We start from the raw sequence: 13583 nt of genomic DNA, 5'->3' as shown, positions 1-13583 counted from the left end.
TTTCTTGTCATTCTTCAGCACATGAGTGTAAAGGAGAACAAAATTATTGTTACTCCGGATCCAATGCAGCACAAAAAAACAAAATAAGCATAAAAATCCGATATATATAATTTTAAAAGCAATCCTATAAAACACAATATACAAGTAACTTTTGAGTGTGGCCATATATACATAAGATGAGTCAGGTCTGCACTCAGGATTTAAAAAACAGCTTCAAGCCAGTTTTCTCTGAATTAGATAATTGATGTCAGAGGTCCATAAAAAGAGTTACTTTTTAATCAGATAGATATCTTATATATCCCAAGGGAAATTACAGTGTCACTGTAGCATTACAAATGCAGAGATATACAAATATTAGAAGAGAAGTAAGAAAGAATAAAAAATGAGTTACCTCAAACAGTCTAACAGGAGGGGGTCATCACTTCCCCGGCTATAGGTTGACTCATTATAGAGCCTAATGGCCGAGGGTAAGAATGATCTCATATAGCCCTCTTTGCAGCAGCACAGTTGTCTTAGTCAGTTACTAAAAGTGCTCCTCTGTTCAGCTGAGCCGGCATGCGGAGGGTGAGAAACATTATCTAGAATTGCCAGGATTTTCCGTAGTGTTCTACCCTAGCTTCCAATGTGTCCAGTTTGACTCCTACACCACAACCAACCTTTCTAATCAGTTTATTGGGCCTGTTGGCATCACCCGTGCTAGTCAGAAAGGTGATTGAGTTTTTAAAGGCAAAGTTTTGCAGCGGTTTCTCTGAGTTGAGCAACCAATCAGCAGGAGGCAGTGCATAAAAAGAGTTGTCTTTCAGTCAGGTCTGCATTCAAGATTTAAAAGGCAAAGCTCTGAGCCAGTTTCTCTGATTTGGACCATCGATGTCCAGGGGTGCGTTAAAAGTGCTACTTTTTAATCAGGATGGCAATGGAGATTTTAAAGGCAGAGTTTTGCAGCAGATTCTCTGAGTTGAGGAGCAGCCAATCAGCAAGAGGGGTTCATCAGAAAGGGGAAATACAAGTAAGAGAGGTGCAAGCAAAGCGGCCATTCTTTTGAGTGTGCCAGCCTTTAGAATGGTTTTGGCTCATCAGGCTTAGGCAAATGCAGAAAGTGACCCAAATGCAAAACAAAACCAGACAACACAGAGACTGATGAAGGTGAGTTGTCATGCCTAAAACTACATAGTATTACTGAAGCAGATCAGAAAATCATCTGGATCACAATAGATATTCTGATGTACAACTGGAAATGGAGCTGGATACAGGGTCAGCTTTGCCCATAATTCCAGAAGCTGACCACAACAGACTGTTTTCTAAGCTACCATTAGAGAAGACCTCATTGACTTACACAAGTGAAAAAGTGTCTCCCAAAGGCACATTGAAAGTCTGACGTACGGAAGCCAAACATAACAGTAAGGGCTTTCTGTGTTGAAAAGTGGAGGGCCAGCACTATTCAGACGTGAATGGTTAAGAAAAATCCAACTAGACTGGCATTCAGTCAAAGCTCTCAGTGTGGCATCAACAGGCAATGGCAGCCAAATGGTAGCACTAACCAGAGACTGTCACAGCTGCTTAATGCTAGTGAGAAGGTGTTTGAGAAAGGGATTAGTAAACTCAAAGGCATGAAGGCCAGAAATGAACCGAGTGAAGCAGCAACACCAAGATTCTATAAAGCATGTCCAGTGCCTTACGTGCTACATCCCAAAGTGGATGCTGAACTTCAGAGCTTGGAGGCATCTGGAATTCTCTCCAAGGTTGAGTGGAGCAATTGGGCAAGGCCCATTGTCCCCAGTGATCAAGAAAGGGAAGGTCGGAGCTATTCGCATATGTGGGGATTTCAAGGTGAGCATCAACCCGGTGCTGCGTACTGTGCAGTTTCCCCTGCCATGAAATTTTGCATCTTTGACAGGTGGAAAGAGGCTTTCAAAGGTTGACTCATCACAAACCTATCTGCAAATGGAGGCTGAGGAGTCAAACAGAAAGTTCCTCACAGGGGACTGGTCCAGTCTAATCATCTCGTCTTTGGTGTCACATCAGCTCCAGCAATTTGGCAAAGAGCAATGGACCACATGCTCCAAGATATCCCAGGAACACAATGTTACCTTGACGACATCATGATGACTGGAAAAACTGATGAAGAGCACCTCCAGAACCTTGGCAAAGTGCTTACCAGGATGAGTGAGTATGGTCTGCGCGCAAAGAGAGAGAAATGTAATTTTTAAAGATTGAAATCTCAAATTGTGGGCATGTCTTTGACAAGCATGGGTTACAGAAGTCACAAGACAAGAATGAAGCAGTGCTACAGGCACCCAAACTGGAAATTATGTCACAAATCAGGTCACACTTGGGCCTTGTAAACTAGTACTGCTGGTTTCTCTCAAACTTTGCTACAGTGCTGCATCCATTGAACACACTGTTACAGACAGGAGCAAAGTGGGAATGGTCAGAAAGATGTGAAAAAGCATTCAATGAAACAGAGACTAATAAGATCAGGTGAACTGCTCAGACATTATGACCCATCCCTGCCCATCAGACTAGTGTACGATGTGTCCCCTTATGGCATTGGAGCCGTTTCGTCACACATTACGAAAGATGGATCTGAACATCTGATTGTGTTTGCTTCAACATCACTGACAAGCACAGAGCACAACTACGCACAGATCAACTGAGAGGCCCTTAGTCTAGTGTGGGGAATAAAGAAGTTCCAGCATTACCCCTACAGACAAAAGTTCACTCTAGTGACAGATCACCACCCCCTTGTGTCCATTTTCAATTCCAGTGACGACTGGTCACCAGTTACAACGTTGGGCACCATTCCTAGGAGTCCATGCTTATGATATAGAGTTCACAGTACCAAACAACAAGCAACACTGATGGCTCATCACATCTTCCACTATTGGCAAATGAAGAAGAAAGTCTTCATACTGTGACCCACCAGAAGTGTTCCACACTGCATTGATGGACCAGTTTCTGGTGAGAAATTCCGAAATACAAAGGGAAGCAAGGAATGACCCATTATTGTCAAAAGCCTATGACATCTCCGTGCAAGGCTGGCCAACTCATAGTAACCCAATATTTCCAAAGTTCTCAACGAGACGAGACCAACTGTCGGTATATCAAAGAACACAGATGTGTGGATTTTGTGTTGTAGTTCCCTCCAAACTGCACACCAGAGTGTTAGAGAGTCTGCACGAAGGACACCTGGGCACAGTCAAGAGAAGAGTCTCACCCACAGCTACATGTATTGGCCGGGAATAGGTAGACAGATTGAAGACTTGACCAAAAGCTGTTTGGGATGCCACAAAGTTTAAAATGCACCCCCCTCAGGCACCGTTACACCCACAGGTGTGCCATCACCACCATAGCAAAGAGTACATATTGACTTTGCTGGGCCACCTATGGACTTCATGTTTCTGATTGCTGTCAGTGCTCAGTCAAAGGGGCTGGAGGTCAGACCAATGAAATCAACCACCTCAGAAAAGACTGTCTCTGTTCTGGGGTCTATCTTTGCCAGAAATGGCTTACCAGAACAAATTGTGAGTGACAATGGACCTCAGTTCACTGCTGGCAGGGATGTCTTCAGAGCAGCAATGGCGTGCATTTCTGGGAAAAATGAGGAAGTTGCAGGACATGTGTATTCCAAAAATGAAGAAATACTCAAATAGTAAAACAGTACAACCATGGCGGACAAGGGAAGTCAAAGCTATTGTAAAAGCAAAAGGAAGGGTGTACAACAAAGCAAAAATTAGTGGGAAGATAGAGAAATGGCAAGTTTTTTAAAAATCTACAGAGAGCAACTAAAAGAATCATTAGAAGGGAAAAGATGAAATATGAAAGCAAGCTAGCAAATAATATCAAAGTGGATAGTAGAAGTTTTTTCAAGTACGGTATGTAAGAAATAAAAGAGAGGTGAGAGTGGATATAGGACCACTAGAAAATGAGGCAGGAGAAATAATAACGGGGGACAAGGAGATGGCAGATGAACTAAGTGAGTATTTTGCATCAGTCTTCACTGTGGAAGACACTAGCAGTGTGCCAGACGTTGAAGGGTGTGAGGGTAGAGAAGTGAGTGCAGACACTATTACAAGGGGGGCAAAGGTGTCAAAAAGCCGAAAGACCCAAGGGTACATAAGTCACCCGGACCAGATGAACTGCACCACAGGGTTCTGAAAGAGGTAGCGTTAGAGATTGTGGTGAATTTCCAGCTCACCAGCAACTTTAATGTGTGTTGCTTGAATTTCCAGCATCTGCAGAATTCCTTGTGTTAACATGGTTAGAGCATTGGCTGATTGGAAGAAGGCAGCGAGTGGGAATAAAAGGATCCTTTTCTGCTTGGCTGCCAATGACAAATGGTGTTCCGCGGGGGCCGGTGTTGGGACCACTTCTTTTCATGCTGTATACCAATGATTTAGATGGTGAAATATATGGCTTTGTTACCAAATTTGCAGATGATATGAAGATTGGTGGAAGGGCAGGTAGTGTTGAGGAAACAGATAGGATGCAGAAGGTCTTAGACAGATTAGGAGAATGGGCAAGGAAGTGGCAAATGAAATATAATGTTGGAAAATGCATGGTCATGCACTTTGGTAGTAGAAATAAATGTGCAGACTATTTTATAAATGGGGAGAAAATCCAAAATTCTGAGATGCAAAAGGACTAGGGAGTCCTTGTGCAGAACACCCTAAAGGTTAACTTGCAGATTGAGTTGGTGGTAAGGAAGGCAAATGTAATATCAGCATTCATTTCAAGAGATCTAGAATACAAGAGCAAAGATGTGATGCTGAGGCTTTATAAGGCATTGGCGAAGCCTCACCATGAGTATTGTGAACAGTTTTGGGCCCCTCATCTAGGAAAAGATGTGCTGGCATTGGAGAGGGTCCAGAGGAGGTTCACAAGGATGATTCCAGGAATTAAAGGGTTGTCATACGAGGAACATTTGATGGCTCTGGGTCTGTACTAGCTGGAATTTAGAAAGGTGAGGGGGGAATCTCATTGAAGCCGTTCAAATGTTGTAAGGCCTATACAGAGTAGATATGGAAAGGATGTTTCGCATGGTGGGAGAGTCTAGGACAAGAGGGCATAGCCTCAGGATAGAGGGGCGTCCATTTAAAACAGAGATGCAGAGAAATTTCTTTAGCCAGAGGGTGGTGAATTTGTGAAATTTGTTGCCACGTGCAGCTGTGGAGGCCAGGTCGTTGGGTGTATTTAAGGTAGAGATTGATAGGTTCTTGACTGGACATGGCATCAAAGGTTACAGGGAGAAGGTCGGGAACTGGGGTTGAGGTGGAGAAAAAAAAGGATCAGCCGTGATTGAATGGCAGAGCAGACTCAATGGGCCAAATGGCCTAATTCTGCTCTATGTCTTATGGTCTTACAATACACGTCAGAAGAATTCTGACTGTTCATGAAGAAAAATGGCATCAGACATTTCAAGTCAGCTCCTCACCACCCAGCAATGAATGGGTTAGCTGAAAGGTTTATCCAAACCTTCAAGAAGTCCATTAAACCAATGGACAAGAAGGACATTTCTCTACAGCACAAGGTGGACAACTTGCTTTCTGTGTATTTGTTCATGAACGACAAATCAACCACCTGCAATGCTGTTCACGAGCAGGAATCTGAGATCTTGCATAGACCTCCTGAAACCAGACCTACGGAGGGAAGTACAGAATAAACAGTTCAGTCAGTTGTCAAGTGAAACAGCAAGGAGCTTCAAGGTTGGATGTGAAGTCCCAGCATGTGATTACTGAGAAGGCAAGTGAACACTGTAGGATAGCTACAAGAACCGCACAGCTGATGTACACAGTGGACATGGGAAGTCAAACATGGCAACATCAAGTTGATCAGATACTGGACGCTCAGTCGAAGAATACACCTGAGTCGACTGGATTTAACAAGACAGACATATTATAGTCACCAGACTTATCCCTTGGTGATGATCATGTCATGGACTGCAATGTGACACTGCCAACCGAGAACATTGTCTTAGACAAGACCCCTGCCAAACCTGGTGCCCCTCCACTGGTCCAGAGCCGCTACCCTGAAAGAAACAGAGTGCCACCCAAAAAGATAGGATCTTTAGGACTGTGAAGTTAGTTATTGACTATTATTGTGAAAGCATGTTTATTTGAAATATTGATTTGTATAAGGGAAATTGAATGTTTTGAGTTTTATATTACATGAATCTAAAGGGGAAGGAAGAGTAATGTATGGACATATCTCTTTTAGAGCAATGACTCCCTTTTGCGCTGCATATGATCTGTTGTCTCTCCCTCTCCCCCTCCCTCTCCCCCTCCCCCTCCTCCTCCTCCCCCTCTCTGCAAGGTGAATACACCAGTTAAAGCCATCTCCCGCCTGAATGCTTTATTTAATTGATATGTAGTTGCTCAGACACAACAATACCCTCAATGGTGCTCCTGTAAAACGCAGTTAAGATTTGGTGGGGGGGGGGTGGCGTGAAAGCCTCGCTTGCCAACATTTTCTTAGGAAGTGGAGGTGCTGCTGTGCCTTCTTGTTCAGGGAGGTGATATCAAGGAATCAGGTGAGGTCTGTTGGAATTCTTTGAAGAAATAACAAGCAGGATAGACGAAGGAGAATCGGTTGATGTTGTGCACTTGGATTTTCAGAAAGCCTTTGACAAGGTGCCCCACATCGGGCCACTCAACAATCTGCAAGCCCATTGTATTACAGGAAAGATTCTACTATGGGTGATGCAGTGGCTGATTGACAGGAGGCAAAGAGTGGGAATAAAGGGAACTTTTCTGGTTGGCTGCCAGTGACTAGTGGTGTTCCACAAGGGTCTATGTTGGGACCGATTCTTTTAACGTTAAATGTCAGTGATTTGGACGATGGAATTGATGGCTTTGTTACAAAGTTTGCAGACGTTATGAAGATAGGTGGAGGGGCAGGTAGTTTTGAGGAAGTACAGAGACTACAGAAGGACTTTTACAGATTCAGAGAAAAGGAAAGGAGTGGCAGATGGAATACAGTGTCGGGCAGTGTATGGTCATGCACCTTGGTAGAAAAAATGAAAGGGTTGCCTATTTTACAAATGGAGAGAAAATACAAAAATCTGAGATGCAAAGGGACATGGAAGGCCTTGTGCAGGATTCCCTAAAAGTTGAGGCCAGTTCATTGGCTATATTTAAGAGGGAGTTAGATATGGCCCTTGTGGCTAAAGGGATCGGGGGTATGGAGGGAAGGCTGGTACAGGGTTCTGAGTTGGATGATCAGCCATGATCATACTGAATGGCGGTGCAGGCTCGAAGGGCCGAATGGCCTACTCCTGCACCTTGTTTCTATGTTTCTATGTTAATCTGCAGGTTGAATCCGTGGTGAGGAAGGCAAATGTGATGTTAGTATTCTTTTCAAGAGGACTAGAATATAAAGGCAAGGATGTAATGTTGAAACTTTATAAAGCTCTGGTGAGGCCTCACTTGGAGTATTGTGAGCAGTTTTGGGCCCCTTATCTTAGAAAGGATGTGCTGAAACTGGAGAGAGTTCAAAGGAGGTTCACGAAAATGATTCCAGGATTGAATAGCTTGTCATATGAAGAGCATTTGATGGCTCTGGAATTCACTGGAATTCGGAAGAATGAGGGGTGACTAAATTGAAATCTATCGAATGGTGAAAGGCCTTGACAACGTGGATGTGGAGAGGATGTTTCCGATGGTGGGAGAATCTAAGACTAGAGGACACAGTCTCAGATTAGAGGGGCGAACTTTTAGAACAGAAATGAGGAGCAATTTATTTATCCAGAGAGTGATGAATCTGTGGAATTCATTGCCACAGGCAGCTGTGGAGGCCAAGTCTTTATGAATATTTAAGGCAGAGGGTGATAGATTCTTGATTGGTCAGGGCATGAAGGGATATAGGGAGAAGGCAGGAAAAATGGATCAGCCATGATGAAATGGCATAGCAGACTTGATGGGCCAAATGGCCTAATTCTGCTCCTATATCTTATGGTCTTATCATCTTAATAGCTTTATACATAGACTGATGTACGTACTGTACATATGGTGCAGGATTATCTGTACATAAGGTAACTGACAGGAAATTATAAAATGACAATGACTCTTGTCAAGAAAAACCTCAAGGTAGCAGAAGGCGTAAGGAAACACAGTGGGTCAGTGATTATGTTCGTGGCAGCATTGTTGTTTAGTTTTCATCCCACATTGCTCCTGAACTGCTAGTTAATTATGAGGAAACTAGAATTTTGGACCTGGATTCATAAGTGGGCCAGCCTAACAAAGCATGGCAAAGTTATTTCCCTGAAGGACTTGGGTAAACAGTAGTTTCAACAACTCCATAGCTGCATTGTTCATAGCTTGTTTCTTTCAATTCCATTTTTAATTGTGTATTTGGTTTAAGCACAATGCTACTGTACCCTTTAGTACAATGCACTGATGGGGAGTGTAGGAAGGAGAAGAGAGCAGAGGCTTATGCTGATGGAGTTATATAAGAAAAGACAGGAGGAAGTTGAAGTGAGACATAAGTACAGCAATAGCCTGTCCACTGCTGTGTATTCTATGTAACCTTAATGCCAAACACCTCAGTACGTCCAGCCTGACTTTGTGAGTGGGATTGATATTCCCATTGATAAATTTCTTGTAAAGTAAGACTAGGAGAATATTTATTCTCTAGTCTGTCTACTGAAGCTGTTTTTCAAAGGGCTGTCAGTCCAGAGGTATTTAAATTGGTGGTCATTAGAACCAGAATACAATTCAAACAGTTAGCTCAACTCTTTACAGTACAAGTGACCGCGGGTTCAATTCCTGTCGCTGTCCATAAGGAGTTTATACATTCTCCCTGTTATTGCGTGGGCTTCCTCCGGGTACCCTGGTTTCCTCCCGCAGTCCAAAGACATACCGGTTGGAAGGTTAAACAGTCATTGTAAATTGGCCCGTGATTAGGCTAGGGTTGAATCAGGGGTTGCCGGGCAGCTCAGCTTGAAGGGCCGGAAGGGCCTGTTCACTCCGTATCTCAGTAAAATAAAAAATAACCAGTGATAAAATGTTGCTAATCCACTTCAGAAATTGCACAGAAATGTTAGGGACAAAGTATTTATTAGAACAAACTAATGTGAACAGACCAGTGCTGACTCTAAGATGGAGTGTTAATTCAATGGAGGGAAAAGCAAATGATTATGAACCCAGCCAGTACTGGAAAGGGCTCTCAAATCATTTGGATATTAACTTCTTCTGGGTTCTTCATAATCGACCACTGCTCCCCCTAGTGTCTCAGATGAAAAGCTCATCCACCAAAGAGAAATCTTGAAATACATTAGCTTGAATTTCCTCTTATGACTTTATCAGCGATCCACCCTTGCTCTTAAAAATGTTTTGCATTGCTTGGGTTTCCATGGAAGTTCATTTGGATTGTACAAAAGCATAAAACCTTCCATTCGGCAGTGCAATCAGGCACTGTTTTACACTCATCACTCATTGTGGCATCTTCCCCCTTCCTTCTCAGTCCTGAAGAACGGTCTCGGCCCAAAACGTCCACTGTTTATTCTTTTCCATAGGTGCTGAGTTTACACCATTATTATTTTTCATAAAGATTACATTAAAAATGTTTCAGGAGGAGGGCATAATTTTACTAGGGTGGAAATAGCTAATACGAAAGGAAAGTACAGGGGGGTTGTCAGATGTAGGTTTTTTACACAGAATGGTGGGGGCATGGAATGCACTGCCAGGGGTCGGAGCAGAGGCAGATACATTAGCAACATTTAAATTCACAAGGAAATCTGCAGATGCTGGAGATTCAAGCAACACGCACAAAATGCTGATGCAACACATCAGGCCAGGCAGCACAGGAAGAGGCACAGTTGACGTTTCAGGCCGAGACCCTTCATCGGAGAATATCTGTTCCCAATTTATACTTCCAAGTTCCTGCCTGATAGCTTCATATTTCCTCTTACTCCAATTAAGTGCTTTCCTAACTTGTCTGTTCCTATCCCTCTCCAATGCTATGGTAAAGGAGATAGAATTGTGATCACCATCTCCAAAATGCTCTCCCACTGAGAGACCTGACACCTGACCATGTTCATTTCCCAATATCAGATCAAGTACAGTGGGGGTGGTGTTCTTGTTGCCATTTACACGATTTGTATTTTGTGCGTGGGGGGTGATGTTCTTGTTGCCGTCCGTGTGGTTTGTTTTTTTGTGCGTTGGGGGGGGGATGATGCTGCTGTTGCTATTTGCATGATTTGTTTTGTCTTGCCTGTGGCAGGGTTTGATGTTTTTCTTTGAACAGCTTCTAAGGGTTTCTTTGTTTCATGGCTGGAGAAAATGAATCCCAGAGTTGTGTACTGCACAAGTTCTTTGTACCCCGAACCTTACGTACTCTCACATACACTACTGTGAACATGAGCAGGTAATCCAGTCTCGAATGGAAGGATACATAACAATAGTTCATGGAAATTCCACTGCTCTTCCTTTAATTAATGATGTGGAATCTGAGAGTGCAGGAAAGATCAAGTTTCATCCAGAAGTTAGCACCCCCATCATTCAGTATACAGAAATGCAGAAGCCTCCCCACTATTGTGGACATCTTCAAAAGGTGATGCTTCAGAAAGGCAGCATTCATCATGATCGATCCTCACCATCCAGGACATGCCCTTTTCAATGTCAGGGTGCTGCTTACTGACTGCAGCTCGGCATTTAACACCATCATTCCTACATTTCTGATCGAAAAGCTCCAAAACCTGGGCCTCTGTACCTCCGTCTGCATCTGGACCCTCGACTTCCCAACCTGAAAACCACCATCTGTGTGGTTCAGAAATAACATCTCCACCTCGCTGACAATCAACACTGGCACATTTCAGGGGTGTGTGCTTAGCCCACTGCTCTTCTTTCTCTCTCTCTCTCTCTACACCCATGACTGTGTGACGAGACACAGCGCAAATGGCATTGATAAATTTGCAGACGATTCAACTATTCATGGGGGAAAAAAATCAGATGCTGACGAGAGGGCACACACGAGCAAGATTTATCAGCTGGTTGAGTGGTGTCGCAGCACCAACTTTACACTCAGTGTTAATAAGACCAAAGAGCTGCTTGTAGACTTCTAAAAGGGTAAGATGAGAGATCAGTAGTGGGAAGAGTAAGCAATTTCGAGTTCCTGGGTGTCAGTATCTCTGGGGATGTCACCTGGAACCAACATATTTATGCAGCTGCAAAAAAGGAATGACAGAGGCTATATTTCATTAGGAGTTTGAGGAGATTTAATATGTTACCAAAAGCATTTGCAAATTTTTGCAGAGGTACTGTGGAGAGCATTCTCACTGGCTGCATCACCATCTGGTACGGGGTGGGGGGGGAGGAGACACCACACAGGATCAAAATAAGCTGTCAAAAGTTGTAAACTTAGTCACGGCACCATCCTCTGTAGTATCCAGGACCCCTTCAGGGAGCAATGCCTCAAAAAGGACCCCAACACCCAGGCCATGCCCTGTTCTCACTGCTACCATCAGGTAGGGGGTACAGAAGCCTGAAGGCACACACTCAGTGACTCAGGAACAGCTTCTTCCCCTCTGCCATCCAATTCCTAAATGGACATTAATAAAAAAAAGTACCTCACTACTTTATTTTTCTATTTTTGCAGTACTTATTTAATTGAACTATTTAAGATATGTAGCCCCCCGCCCCCGGCCAGCCTCAGGGTCACTTGGCTCGCTGTCGTCTAGGGAAATAGCCTTGGCCCCGGCAAACTGGGTAATTAGTTTGTGTGGATGCTGTGTGATGTACCCCACCCCACCCAAATAACAGACAATACACCAGATACGATTAAATGATTTACAGTTTATAGATATTACTGGAACTATATAACTAATAGAGAATAAAATATAAAAGGAAAATCAAAGGCACCACACTTATCAAAGTTCAATCTCTTCGTGCGCAAACAGTTGGAGCTCGGGACCCTTCTTCTTCACCCTGCGACCCTTCGGACCATCTCGACCGGCCGCCTGGGACCAATAACGGTGGTCGACCAGACACACCACATGAGTCTGTCTCCTCTCCTCGCCGAACGCCCCGCTCAGGGTCCGACCCTGTTGGCAGACTCACAGCACCTGGTCCATCCTCTGTCTCTCTCTCTCCCTCCCGCCTTCTTCGTACAGGCTCCCAAGAGCCGTCGCACCAGAGGGGAGACTGGTGCTTAATGTAATTCACAGTTTTTCTATTGTTATGTATTGGAATGTACTGGTGCGGCAAAGACAAGAAATTTCACAACATATGCCGGTGATATTAAACGTGATTCTGATTCTCATTACTACCATCAGGAAGGAGTATAGAAGTCTGAGGATGCACACTCAACATTTTAGGAACAGCTTTTCCCCTCTCACATAGGATTTTTGAATGGTCCGAGAATCCATAAACACTACATCGTCATTTCTATTTTTCACCTTTTTGCATTATTTTTATTGTGACTTATAGTAAATTTATGTATTACACTGTACTGCAGCCTCCAACCTGATGGCATGAACATCGACTTCTCCAACTTCCGCTAGGCCCCACCTCCCCCTCGTACCCCATCTGTTACTTATTTTTATGCACACATTCTTTCTCTCACTCTCCTTTTTCTCCCTCTGTCCCTCTGAATATACCTCTTGCCCATCCTCTGGGTCACCCCCCCCCTTGTCTTTCTTCCCGGACCTCCTGTCCCATGATCCTCTCGTATCCCTTTTGCCTATCACCTGTCCAGCTCTTGGCTCCATCCCTCCCCCTCCTGTCTTCTCCTATCATTTTGGATCTCCCCCTCCCCCTCCCACTTTCAAATCCCTTACTAACTCTTCCTTCAGTTAGTCCTGACGAAGGGTCTCGGCCTGAAACGTCGACTGTACCTCTTCCTACAGATTCTGCTAGGCCTGCTGCGTTCACCAGCAACTTTGATGTGTGTTGGTTGAACAAATTACATATGTCTGTGAAAATAAACCTGATTCTGATTTTGATCGCTGAAGTGTGTGTGTAATCTCTGTGGCCAGGTGTTTGCATTATAACAGCAATGCACAACATTCAGATCCACAATCTTCTCAATAAGAGGGTGTGTAACCCACTGAGTTGCTACTTGAGGCCCTCTGTTGGTCGAGGTCGGCCATGGATGTTGTGTCCTAGCTGTCTACAAGATAGAAGCCAGGACAATACGATACGAAGAACCAGCTGTTGCCCATGCCACAGGCTCCCCCTCTCCACAAAGCTGATAAATCCAAAGGGACAACAGAGTTGTTAGCTACTGGTTGACAGCTACAGTTCGGCACAAGGAGCTTCGCAGGATTTGCCAGTCAGTGTTGTCTTAAGGACACCAGATCCGGGTTTTTCCTTAGGGTTTACTCCCGGAGCGTTCGCCATGCATGGGTGTAGCCACAAGGCAGCAGTTTTCTTCCTCCTGGATGAGCAGTCAACCGCGGCTCCCGAGTCCCATCAGCCCAAAACGACTGGTTTTAAGACATCAGTAACCCGCCTTTGTCCCTTCTTCTGTCAGCAGAAACAGTACCGCCAGGCTCAGCAGCTAGGCCACACATGAAGGCGAGGAGCTGGACTTGGTTGTTAAAGGCTGTTTGAGATGTACACCCATTGGGAGCATTTAATAGGCCACGGGGC

The 13583-nt window shown here is 44.2% G+C and overlaps 1 protein-coding gene across 1 annotated transcript in view; it reads left to right on the top strand.

Moving 5' to 3' along the window:
- Nucleotides 1-13583, top strand: part of si:rp71-46j2.7 (sorting nexin-25) — a 110698-nt gene that overhangs the window by 96288 nt on the left and 827 nt on the right. The gene's annotated exons all lie outside the window — the stretch shown is intronic.

The sequence above is a fragment of the Mobula hypostoma genome, chromosome 10 (genome assembly GCF_963921235.1).
Source record: "Mobula hypostoma chromosome 10, sMobHyp1.1, whole genome shotgun sequence".
NCBI classification, from domain to species: Eukaryota; Metazoa; Chordata; class Chondrichthyes; order Myliobatiformes; family Myliobatidae; genus Mobula; species Mobula hypostoma.
Note: the sequence above shows the minus strand (reverse complement) of the source record. Positions and strands in the feature narration are given on the sequence as shown.